Source organism: Nothobranchius furzeri, chromosome 2 (assembly GCF_043380555.1).
Source record: "Nothobranchius furzeri strain GRZ-AD chromosome 2, NfurGRZ-RIMD1, whole genome shotgun sequence".
NCBI lineage: Eukaryota > Metazoa > Chordata > Actinopteri > Cyprinodontiformes > Nothobranchiidae > Nothobranchius > Nothobranchius furzeri.
Genome location: NC_091742.1, coordinates 27757842 through 27770389, shown reverse-complemented (window position 1 = coordinate 27770389; position 12548 = coordinate 27757842). Strand labels below are relative to the sequence as shown.

Here is a 12548-nt window from a genome sequence, read left to right as displayed (position 1 = left end):
TCCTGACCAGATGCCTGAGCCACCTCAACTGGCTCCTCTCGATGTGGAGGAGCAGCGGGTCTACTCCGAGCCCCTCCCGGATGACCGAGCTTCTCACCCTATCTCTAAGGGAGAGCCCAGCCACTCTTCAGAGAAAGCTCATTTCGGCCGCTTGTGTCCGCAGTCTCGTTCTTTCGGTCACCACCCAAAGCTCATGACCATAGGTGAGGGTAGGAACGTAGATCCACCGGTAAATCAAGAGCTTCGCCTTCTGACTCAGCTCTCTCTTCACCACGACAGACCGGTACAACGCCCGCATCACTGCAGACGCAGCACCAATCCGCCTATCGATCTCACGCTCCAGTTTTCCCTCACTCGTGAACAAGACCCCGAGATACTTAAACTCCTCCACTTGGGGCAGGACCTCATCCCTGACCCGGAGAAGGCATTCTACCCTTTTACGAATCTAGACCATGGTCTCAGATTTAGAGGAGCTAAACTTCCACGTGTCCCTAAATAAAAGAGATGGATGATTACATCCTGACAGCCGCTCGACTCAACCTGGCCGATTTCCATAATTCATCGGCCCAAATCCGACTCAGTCTGTCAGAATTACTCCATCTGGGTTTGGTCCCAGGCTAAAACTCCAGCACTCAGCCCTGCAACACCACATAAAGGCGGACCGATATTTCGTACTTGCCAAATGTGTGGGAGGGACACATCCTACTTTTGATATGATGGATGTGGCGCCAGTGCCACCGTTAAAAAACTAACTATTACATTATGGTGTGCTTCTTCGATTATTTAAAATCATTTATGTCCGCATTTCAATGCATCGATTATTAGATTATCTTCCTCTGCTCTACTTTTTGCACACTTTCCGCGTTTGCAGGTTTGACAATAGCCTAATGGCTAAAAGTAGCCTTCATCGCTGCAGTTGATCGAAGTGTGTGATTAACCGAAAGTGTGTGTTGTGTGTTTCAGATGCCCTCACCCGGTAACCTGGCACTTCATGAATAGGGCTGGGCTGATAATCAAAAAATCAATTAATCGTACGATAGAACTCTATTATTATTTATTATCGTTGTAGTGCAGTTTTGGTTGTTGACACTGGATAGGCCATTGTATTTATGGTTTTGGGTCTATTTTATTGCTTTTGGTGCAATATTTTCTAACAGAGAGTGAAAGTCTTTTTCTATTTGTTATTTTATTTTTTGTATGTTTCATTTATTTATTTAGAAGTTCTGGTTCTGGATATTCCAATGTTAAATACATGTTTAATTGTTACATTTTAAAGGCTGTACTTCCATTATTATGATATATTACCGTTATATAAGTGCTTATTTTGGTATCGACAATGTAGACAATAATTTTGTTTATCGTCAATAATTGTTGAACAATATGTCGTCCAGCAAAATGTGTCATCACCTCAGGCCTAACGATGAAGGACTTGGTCTTTGGTCAGGCGGTACAAAAGGCTTCGTTATGCACTGGACCAGTCAGGAGGACTTGGGCATTGTAGAAGTGATCATGTAAAGTAAAGTTAAAGGTGTGGAACACTGAAAAAAATTTTTAATTATTTTTTTATGTAATCGGTCACTCTTTTCAGGCAGGCTGAACATTAAAGTATTCTCCTACACCCATCTCCCAGAGGTTCCGGTGGAACGTTCCTAGACCAAGGTTTAAAAAGCAAGAACCTGGTCTAGTTCACCAGTGTGCCCCCCCCCCAGCTTACAAGGCATTAATTCCTATTAAAGACCACTGTGAATGGATTAATTTAACTCCTTTAAAACTTGAAACAAAGAAAACTTCCATGACCAATAACACCATTTATCAATGTTTTATTTGATGTTATTTTCACCCGAGTTTGTGCATCTTTTTTATTTGACTTGTTTATTTGGCACACTGCAGTTTGGTTTTGCAAAGCAACTCTTTTTAAGTTTTGTGGATGTTATACATGGTTATGCTCAGGGTCTTTCCATTGCGAATGCCTTTTGGTGAAACTGTCAGCAAGGCGTTTGCATTTGCATTGTTACATTTTTATGTGGCTTTGACGCACATAAAACCGCTGCTTCAAGTCTCTTTCCAACGTATTTCTGTGATCCGATGCCACCATCTAGTGGCTGACAATCACATCACACAAACAGTTTCTCCTTTTGTTTTTTAAGATGGCGACTTCACGTTTCTAGTCTATAAATGTGCTTCTGTAGCCGACAAACAGCTAGAACACTTTGTTTTATTAGTATTATTCTCATGTCACGCTGTGTTGTCATATATTTATACTTTAAAGATTTGTCTGTGAAAAGTTCAACAACTCTGCATTAGCCAAAATATTCCTTAAATTTGAAGCATGTAAGCGGCAATCTAACGTTACTGGACGGACGGACACACACACACACACACACACACACACAGAGAGAGGCTACACTCACATACCGGGTAAGCTAATGCGGGTGCACTGACACACACACATCTTGCTGTGAGATGACAATTTTGATAGTTTTACTAGAAAAACCAACAAATAAAACGTTTACCTCACATCCGGATGTTTACATCCTCTCACACCACAAAAAAGATGGCCAAAAATGTCCGTTATGCAGAGCTGCAGCGGTAACAATATGCCACTGGTGCTCCGGTCTTGGGTCTTTCATGTGGATAAAACTTTTATAACGATGATTTTGTCCACATACTGGTCCCCAACGTCTTTATATGACATATCTCTGTACATTCCACATCCTTTTCTGGATTTTATAATGTTTAACACTTTCTTTCACCCAAATGTGCTTCTTCTCTGCGACAGTACCGTTTGTTTTACGGTTTGTTTGCACTCGTCAAGCTGCCAACGTGTCCGCGCACATCCCGCGTAATCACGTGTGAGTACAAGTCCTGTATGAACGTAGCTCTGCGGGGCAGGGGGCGTGCTTAGCAAAAATAAATACAAAGCATTATCACAGATATTTGAAAAATCACACACAATTTCTGAAAGGGAAATGCTCTGGAAATATACTTTAAAGGGGGACTGCACTCCATCAGAAAACGTAGCTCCACCCCTAGTCAAGATTTGAAAAATGCTACGAAAGTGGGCGTTGCCAGGAGGCACAGAGTGGCATGGCCAAGTGTGGGGGATCTCCATCCTGGGAGGGAGGGGGAGTGGGAAGAGACTGTACCAATGAAGTGAAATTGTACCAGCCCCATTCAATCACAAGTTTAAAATGCAGTAGCCACTGTTCAACCCACAGGGGGCAGCACTAAGATGTTTTTAGACCTAGATTCCAGATTTAATTAAGTTTACACAAACATGTCAAAAAATGCACAGAAACAGAAAGATTGCATTTGTAAAGACCCAATTATACAGTTTTTAAGCAAATTTTTTTTATTTTTGGGTTTAGTTACTCCTTAAGTGAGAATAAACAGATTTTTTTAAGTGTGCTAGTTCACTAAAATTAATGTTATCTTCGGCCTCTTGAGGTTTATTTCTGTCAGTTAAGATATAAATGAAAATGCGTTGATCTGTAGTTGTGTTGACATTTCAATGCTGTTTCAATATTCTGGTTAACTGAAATACAATTGTAATGGTGTTGCTCTATAGCTAATAAATTGGTTCAATAATAAATGTGGGTAGAAAACTGAATCAACATTGAACTCTGATACTGACTGAATGATTGAACATTGACAGGCTAATGTGGATTGTCCATTGTCTCAGTGTAAACCCTGGGTATGTGTAAACATAAAGAATGATGTTCTGTTACTGGTCCAAGCTGAGTCTCATCCCTGCAGAGAATGTTATTAACGTTGCGACATGATGAGCTTAGACCTCACAAGGGACCATGTTCACTGATTAGTCACTGATATGCAAAACAAAGATGCTTTCTTTCATTCTGTAGATAATACAATGAATATACTGTATTCCCTAAATCCATGTTAGTTAACTGTTTAATGTTGCCAATAATGTAAAACTTGTATTTATCTGAAGCAGTTTAACAATAGTTTTTATTCATTTTAGACGACACTTTGGTTAAATTATCCAAACTTTGTTTAATTTTCTGCGGAACGACCTTCATTATATCTGTCGTGTCATTGAGTTTGTTGCGAGTTCAACGACAAGCTAAATATGGTAATGAATAAATACGTTTGATCGTGAAAGTGGATGTTTTCTGACTCACCTGTAGCTCAGCGCATTTTCACGTGCAGCGTGGTCCCCACACACACACACATACACACACACACACCTGCACACACACAGCTTCCGGTTCGCCCGGTTAGACCGAATGGATCGGATTCATCTGACGCAGATGAATCCAGGTTTCCTGAAGCGCCAGCTGCAACTCCTCTGAGCCGTAGAGACACACTGGTGCTCCAGCATTAAGCTCGACACCCACCGGGAATTCAGCTTCACCATTAAAATCACTGCTGTTCCGGTCGGCACCTTCAAAATAAAAGCCAAGCAGCCAGTTTTTTTTTTTTATTATTATTATTATTTATTTCGCCTTTGACATGCTGGGGGGTATTCCACGTAGCGAGCTAATCCCAATATCCAGGTTTTCTTTGAAAATCCCAGTTTTACACTAGAATTTATCAATCCTGCACAACTCCTTTGAAAGGATCAATTTGGCGGTGATTTTAATCTACATATAGATAATCTTTCCGACCCTTTTTCAAAGGAGTTTTTAAATATTCTGAATTACACGGATTTTAGTCAACATGTCATGCAGCCAACTCACAACAGAGGACACACCCTGGACTTGGTCATCACCCATGGCCTGTCCACCAGGGTGTCCTCTGTTGTTGACTTGGCTGTCTCTGACCAGTACTGTGTGTGTTTTAGCATCACCACTTTTGGTAAGGATGCATCATCTCACCCCTGAAGTGGCTGCTGGTTTTCCTGAAGTTTTTAGAAAGACCCCTCCCACTCCGACAACTGCCTCATGTGATTTTACTGAAATCCGCTCTCGACCTGCTCGCTCCACTTAAAGTCACAAAAATCTACAATTCAAAATGTGCTTCACTGTAGAGAAATGAAAATCTAAAGAAACTAAAGAAAAACTGCAGGATCGCAGAGCGGAGAAAGTATAAAATAACTATAAATCATCAAATATATACAGAGCTACTTAAATCATATAATAACGCAGTAAGAAATTCAAGAAATGCATTTCCAAACTCATTGTAGACAATAAACACAATCCCAGAATACTTTTTTCCACCATAAACCACATTTTAAACCATACGTCCAATTCACTTCAGAAAAACCCCCCTCAGATGCTCTCTGTGAGGAGTTTGCAGCCCACTTCAGAGGGAAGGTAGACACCATCAGAAAGAATACTTTATCCTCCATAAGTAATAAGGTTTTAGATAAATCTGAATGTGTGTCTATACCAGAGGAAACACTGGACAGGTTTGTCCTGGTAGAAGCTGAGACTCTTGATGAAGTTTTCTCCTCAGTGAGACCCACCACATGTGTTCTGGACCCGATTCCAAATTTGTTTTTTAAACTTTTAGAGATGAGATTCTAACCACGATGAATTGCCACCTTCAGTCAGGGGTCTTTCCTGCTGCCTTTAAAGGGGCGGTGGTGAGGCCCCTGTGAAGAAGAGCAATATAGATTTTAATGAATTGAACAATTATTCACCAGTATCTAACTTACCATTTGTAGGCAAAATTTTAGAAATTTGGTTTTAAATCAACTAAATGATTTTATAAACACTCATAATGTCCTAGAGAAATTTCAGTCTGGTTTTAGGGTGAACCACAGCACAGAGAAGGCCGTTTTGAACATTTTGAATGATTTTAGATTGAATTATGATAAACGGAAGGTGACAGTGTTGGTTCTACTGGATCTAAGTGCAGCCTTCGATACAGTAGACCACACTATTCTTTTAAATCGTTTAAAACAGATCGGCCTCTCTGGTGCTGTCCACAGATGGTTCACATCCTACCTCACAGACAGGACTTTTATGGTGAGTTTAGATACCTGTTCCTCTAGGGTCCATGGGATTACATGTGATGTGCCCCAGGGCTCAATTTTAGGCCCAGTGCTTTTTAACCTTTATATGCTCCGTCTTGGCAGTGTCATTAGGAGACATGGAAACAATTTTCAGTTATGCTGATGATACACAGTTGTGCATCCCCGTGTCTCCTGATGACTCTTGGCCAATGGATGCACTTTTTAACTGTATTTTAGACATCAAATCCTGGATGGCAGAGAACTTTCTCCAGCTCAACCAGGACAAAACTAAAGTTTTAGTCATTGGTCCTGAGGCCCAGAGAAAGAAACTTATCGAAATTACAATCTTTGTCTTTTAATCCTTCTGAGTGTAGGAGTTGGTAAATTGAGTGCTTTAAGAGCTTAATATACTACCTTTACTTATGACCAATAAGCTGTGATACTCTATATAAATATAGAATATCAACCTACTTGGTCTTTGGATGTTTAATCAGAAGGTTCTATGATTCTTTGTTTATTCAGGGATTGTTGAACACCGTCTTGATTCAGGAAAGAGTCAGGTTTATAAAAAGTAAGAATTAATTTTCCAAACAATTAAAACATGACAAGTTAACTAATATTTAATGTGATGGATGGATCTAGGTGGGTGAGATGTGATGTATGGTGCCTATGTGTGAATATGATGAGAAGAGCTGAGTTCTGGGTGTAAAAGGGAAAGAATTTGGTTTGCGTTAAGCTATGAAGTTGATTCTTATCAACAATACAACAAGATCAAGCTATCACTGCATCAACTTGATGAAGAAATATATAATCAACATTGTTTAACTGAACAATCACACGATAATAAATCACAGTGCATTAAGTGCCCACCATAGCCTTAAGACCTGTGGTTAACATGCCCAAGTCCATACTTATGAGAGCACCATGTGAGCACCTGTGTGTGTACATGCGCTTGTTTATGTAAGGTTTCTCTATAGGAGCGTCCAATAGGGAGTGTGAGGGGCCACAGATCTGCCCCCTAAAGATGTGCAGGAGACGGAGGGAGCTCCATGTCCCAGAGATCCAGGAGCTGCCCCAGAGCACAGGAACTCCAGGGAGACTGCGACCAGAAAAGCCCCCGCTCCCCTCGAGAGGCACAGAGGATCGCCCCGGGGGGCCACAACCATCAGCTGGCAGAGTCCCGGGAGATATCGGCGGCAAGCCCACAGGCCCGCCCGCAGACTCCCACCCCCTAGCCGGCCGAGCCCGAGCCCGGGACCCAATGACCCGGGACCCAGGGGCGACCACCCCCGCCGGGGACCCAGCAGAGCCCAGGGACCCAGATCCCACCAGGCAGCCACTGGAATTGGTCAGGCAGATGCCAAAAATCTTAAACTCCCTGACCCGGGAGCCACAACCCAGGCAGACCTTGGCACCGCACTCCACACCAGGTGTGACAGGGAGAAGGGAGACGAAGATCTATATCATCAAAAGAAGTCCCAGGAGAAGGGAGGAGTCAAAGGCCCCACCTGACATATATAGTCATACACAGACACAGTCACACACTCCCTCCCTCATGCTCACACATGCAAATACAACCAAAGACTTATAAAAATGCATGCCAGACACCCACTCATGCTCCCCATCCACACCCTATTCACTCTGGTCCCGGTACTGCTGCACATGGGGTACAACCATCACCGGTCCCCAGAGTTTGACCGTTTCTGCTGGGATGCTGATGAGCAGGCTCCCCCACCCAACCCTGAGCACAGCAACCCACCACCCCAGACCCCAACCAGATGGCCAGATCTCCCTCCTAGCCTCCAGCCCCAGGAAGCCAAGCAACAACAGAGGTGTGCTAAGACCCCTAGTCTCCCTCCGCCTGCTCCAATATGGTGTTAGTACGTGTTGATGAGGTGTGTTCCATGGCTTTGGTGAGCGGGAAGTACGGGCAGTACGGGCATCGTCTGGCCTATGCCAGCTGATGCCACCACACTACCCCACTTGCACCCACAGCCCTCAGTGTCTAAGTGCAGTTTAAAATTGGAAGTGGGCACCGGCACTTGGGATGAGGCTGAAAGATCCCCTTGCCAAATGCCGATGGATGTGCTCACTCCCAAGGCCCTAAGTGTGTGTTTGTGTGGAATGTCGTCGGTGGAAGTGTTTAAGGTGCAAATAAAATTGGGGGCAGGTTGCCACAGGAATGCGTAAATGGGGTCCATACCCGGACTCCCTGACTTGACCACCCCCCAAGGTCCTATGTGTATGTTTGTGTGATGATGTGAGGGAGCAGGAGGAGAGAAATGTGTGGGGATGGGGAGGAATGGCTGGATGGGCTTAGCCCTCCAGGGAGCCAGCTCCCCCACTGGCCCCAATAGGCACCTCTGTTGTCAAAATGCCACCCAGGGCATGGAGACCCCAGCCCATCCTGCCAGGGCCCAAAGCAGCAGCATTACAGAGCCTCACGGAGTCCGAGGGCACCAACCCAGCCCCATCCCAGCAGAATATCTATGCCCACCCCTGCATTTGCACAACTTCCAGAATATATAAGACATGGGACATCCAGGTAAGGTTTGGTCCTCCCCGTCCTGGACCTCCCCCTCCCCTGTGATGGGACAGCAGAGGAGCCAAGGTCTACCCGAGGCCCCTGAAACCGAGTCAGGCACTGCTGCATGTTCCTGCCTTCTCCCCAGCAGCATACATGTCAGGACCCGACCCCCAAGGCCCCGCCCAAATCCCCCCACGGGACCGGCCACCCCCACACCCCGAGCCCCCCACCCAGACCCGCCCAGGGGCAATGCAGCTGCCGGGCAGTGACCCATGGCCACCGCCAAGACCCCCAAGGGGCCCTACTCACAACATTTATACTGAACCAAGTGATTATTTATGATGATTATAATAAACCTCAATAAAGTCAGAGTTTATTAAATTATTATTTAAATTATTATCGTGAACTTGAAGTGTCCTTCTTCTGGGACGGAACAGCAGCAGATAAAGGATGGTATTCTTCAGACATCAGGGCTCCTGGGTTAATCTGTGGAACCAAAAGTCACAGTCTGACCCAGCTTGACCTAGCTGGGAAAATGTGACCTTTGTCACAAATTAGAGGACCTTCATGATGCTACATAATACTTTTGAATGTTTTTAATGTTTTTGAGTCCAGGCTCAAGACCCACCTATTTAGGTTAGCTTTTATGTAATTATTTACTATAGTTTTATTTCTTGTTTTACATGATTGTATTTTATTACTGGCTTTGCATGTTTTATATGATTTTAGCCCAGTTTCATTATTTAATAATGTTATTATTTTACTGTCCATATGATTTGATTTATTATTCATTTTCTTACTTTTATGATTTAAATGAAAACTCTTTTATTTTTATATTTTTACTCATTTCAATCCACTGTTTTGTTTGTGGGGGCCCTCTGCCCCAGGGGCGGTGGCTGACTGTTGCTGCCTGGACACTCTACAGGTAGTGTTTGAGTGTTGGTGGGGGTCTATGCTCCTCCTCTGAGTGGCCAAGGGGGAAAACCGGCCTGACTGAGGCCCTGTCCAAGGTCCTGAACTGGAAAGGGAGCAGAGCTGGGACTTTCAGAGAATGAGTCCACCATCCGTAACATGCGTTTAACATAACACTGCTTGGCCATTCAGCTCCGTGCCGACACCGTCAACAACAGCAGACTTGGGGATCTTTCACCGCGGTGGACCAGTGAACCCGTTATCCTTGGTCAGCTTACCTAGTCATGATTTTATTTCTAAGCAGGCCGGAGGAGCCTTCACTTTGGAGTTGCTGCTACATTCTTCTGGCTAAAAATACCCAGAAAAACTCCATTAGCTTTGTGTTAGCAAGTAGCTAATACCCCACTGATCTCCGACCGTGGAGCATGAGCAGTTGTTCCAACCGTAACAGCCCCACCCTCAGCTCTACCTCGTTTCCCTTTTTTGGTTTGCCTGAGCATGGTGAGACGTGTGACACAGTCAAAAGGGCGGTGGTGGGAACCTCCCATTTGAAAACAAAATCTTGTAATTAGAGGAAATTAAATGTCCTGTGTGTACATATATATATATATATATATATATGTCGATGATTAACAATCAGAGTTCTCCATCCTCTCCGCTCAAAAGAAGTCCTGGTACACCAGGGATGTCCAGACGAAATTAAAACCCCTCAAGGGCTACAAAACATATATCTTTTTAAATCTAATTGATTTTTCTGCTCAAAAAGGGCCTAAAATAGATATATTAGTAAACATTTGAACATACAAAATTTAATGAATTTATATCAACAATCTCCTGGACAGACTTAAGTCTACAAATCTAAAAAATGCTAGTGCAGACCGCAAAAGGCCCCTCAGGCTGCACTTTGGACACACCTATGGCGCATTGAGAGTCCATGTAAATAATTTAATATAGGTTGAAACAGTTTTTTAGGGGGCTCCCCCTGGGTGTGTCAGTTTAGGGCTTCTAGGAGAGCCGGGCGTCCCTTAGCTCCCCTGTAATTCGAACCCTGATTGGAACGTAGATTGACCCGTAAATCGAGAGCTTTGCCTTCCAGCTCAGCTCTCTCTTCACCATGACGGACTGGTACGACGCCCGCATCACTGCAGATGCAACACCAATCTGTCCATCGATCTCCTGCACAATCTTTCTCTCACTCAAGAACAAGATATGGGCATACTTACCATGTCCCTGACCTGGAGAAAGCATTCTACTCCTTTTTGACTCAAGACCACAGTCTCAGCTTTAGACAATGTTCTCAGCTGCTTCACAGCTCATCCCATAATACTGTATTACAGAAAGCGGAATCACGTCAGTTCAAAAGCAAACAATGTTTTTTTAGAGCACCATAAGCAGTTCTTTAAGTGGGCCGGTATGCACCGGTACGCAGTACAGGCACTTCCCATTTTCCTCTCAGCGTACCAGGACTTTTTTTCTAGGGTACAGAGAGTCTTGGTAGTGTTTCCACTCGATTTTTATTTGAAATCTCTGAGACTTCTGAAAAACATTATCTGTTCGTCTTCTAGTAAACACCAACCACGCACAGCCCCACCAGCGCTGCAGCGAAACAGAAATATAGATCGTGAATGTGCTTCACTTGAAAGTGAGATTGTTGTTAGAAACAAATGGAAAATATTGTAGGCAGAAATTATGAGCCAGAGGATGATTCTGTCTGGATGTGGACTGGAGATGTAATTTTACAGCAGCCCTCATGATCGTTTAAATGACCATTAAGTACATTAATTTCATTGTGTAATTTCCCATTTGGACCAAAACAAATCTTAATCTTCTTGAATGATGGATTTCTGGTTGTAACTGGGTTAGGGTTAGGTCAACCCAGTTACAGCTGCTTCTATTGAGTGAACACATGTGGACTACTGAGACCTTCAGTGTTGCGGTTCCCCCGTTCTACCACTAGATGCTGTTCCTACGCATGGTCTGAAGTTTTCTCATGTTTAGGAACAGAACAGGTACAAAACGATGAACACCACACAAAGTGTCAATTTGCTCCTACACACGATATACGCTCAGATCTTTTCGTAAGTACGGTTGATGCATGAGACCCCAGGTGTACATGTTTCATCCTCTTTATGCATTATGCGTATTATCTTGTGTTTATGAAGATAATTTTAAGTCTCACCTTTGTTTTAGGAAGAGTTGGATGTGTTTTATTCACAACTCTTAAACACTTATTACCCAGAACATTTTCGGGGTTCTTTAGGTCGCTGATCGTAGAAACGCGACTTTACAGGAACAAAGGAGCAAGAGACAGAATATATAGATATTTATTCACGTCTTAGCTCATGCAAAGATACAGCTCCTGTAAACAAAATCATGTCAGATAAATGTGTAGATTCCTTCTTTCCTTGTGTGAAACAATGGGATGTATAATATGTGGAAGTTAGGGCTCAAAGCAAACGCTACACAAAGCCACGATCCCCCTGCAAAACATTTTGCTCCCTCTTCTCAGCAAACTGATCGAATCTTCTCCAGCTTAGCTTAGAGAAAACAAAAATCCTCCGACAAAAGTCGGTCATTCTGGGCCCTCAAAGCAATCTGGAGCTCAGAATCAGCAAATAAATTCTGAAGTAAGCGATGTGAAATTACATTTAAGACATCTGTGATTGATAAGTACAACCAGGAGAACAATTCCACAGATACACAATTAAAACATTTGATTTGGAAAAGAACCCCCTTCCACTGAGAATCTAAACGTCTTCAGCTCACACGGCCTTCATGTTGGATCGGAACATTTCACAGCAAATGATTTGTGTTAGACTTCCAAATAATCTCCCATTTAGCTTAAAAACAGCAGTTTCAACGGTTTAGTGAATACAGCCGACGCTGGCTTTGTGGGGATTTGGCGTCAGAAAGGTCAAATAAGAACCTTTACTTTAAAAATTAGGATAATTATTAATGTTTAAAGTAGTTTAGGTCTTCTCTAAATCAAATGCGTGCTTGGATGAAGAATTGAGTGCAGAATGAATCCCTAAATGTTACTCAAGCCAGTATCTCAATGGCCTGAGTAACATTAGCAACTTGACAATTTTCCATTAGAATTAAAATGAATTGGTCGTCGTCGTCTTCCTCCGCTCATCCGGGTCCGGGTCGCGGGAGCAGCATCCCAACTAGGGAGCTCCAGACCGTCCT

At 43.4% G+C, this 12548-nt stretch overlaps 1 protein-coding gene across 2 annotated transcripts in view; it reads right to left on the bottom strand.

Annotated features, from left to right (window-relative positions):
• The window catches only part of opn5 (opsin 5), a 50297-nt gene extending 45665 nt beyond the window's left edge, over positions 1–4632 (bottom strand). For both annotated transcript variants that reach the window (XM_015974359.3, XM_015974360.3), the window contains exon 1: positions 4143–4632. The gene's annotated coding sequence lies outside the window, so the exon portion shown is untranslated. The remainder of the gene's footprint in view (positions 1–4142) is intronic.
• Positions 4633–12548: the final 7916 nt, after the last annotated feature.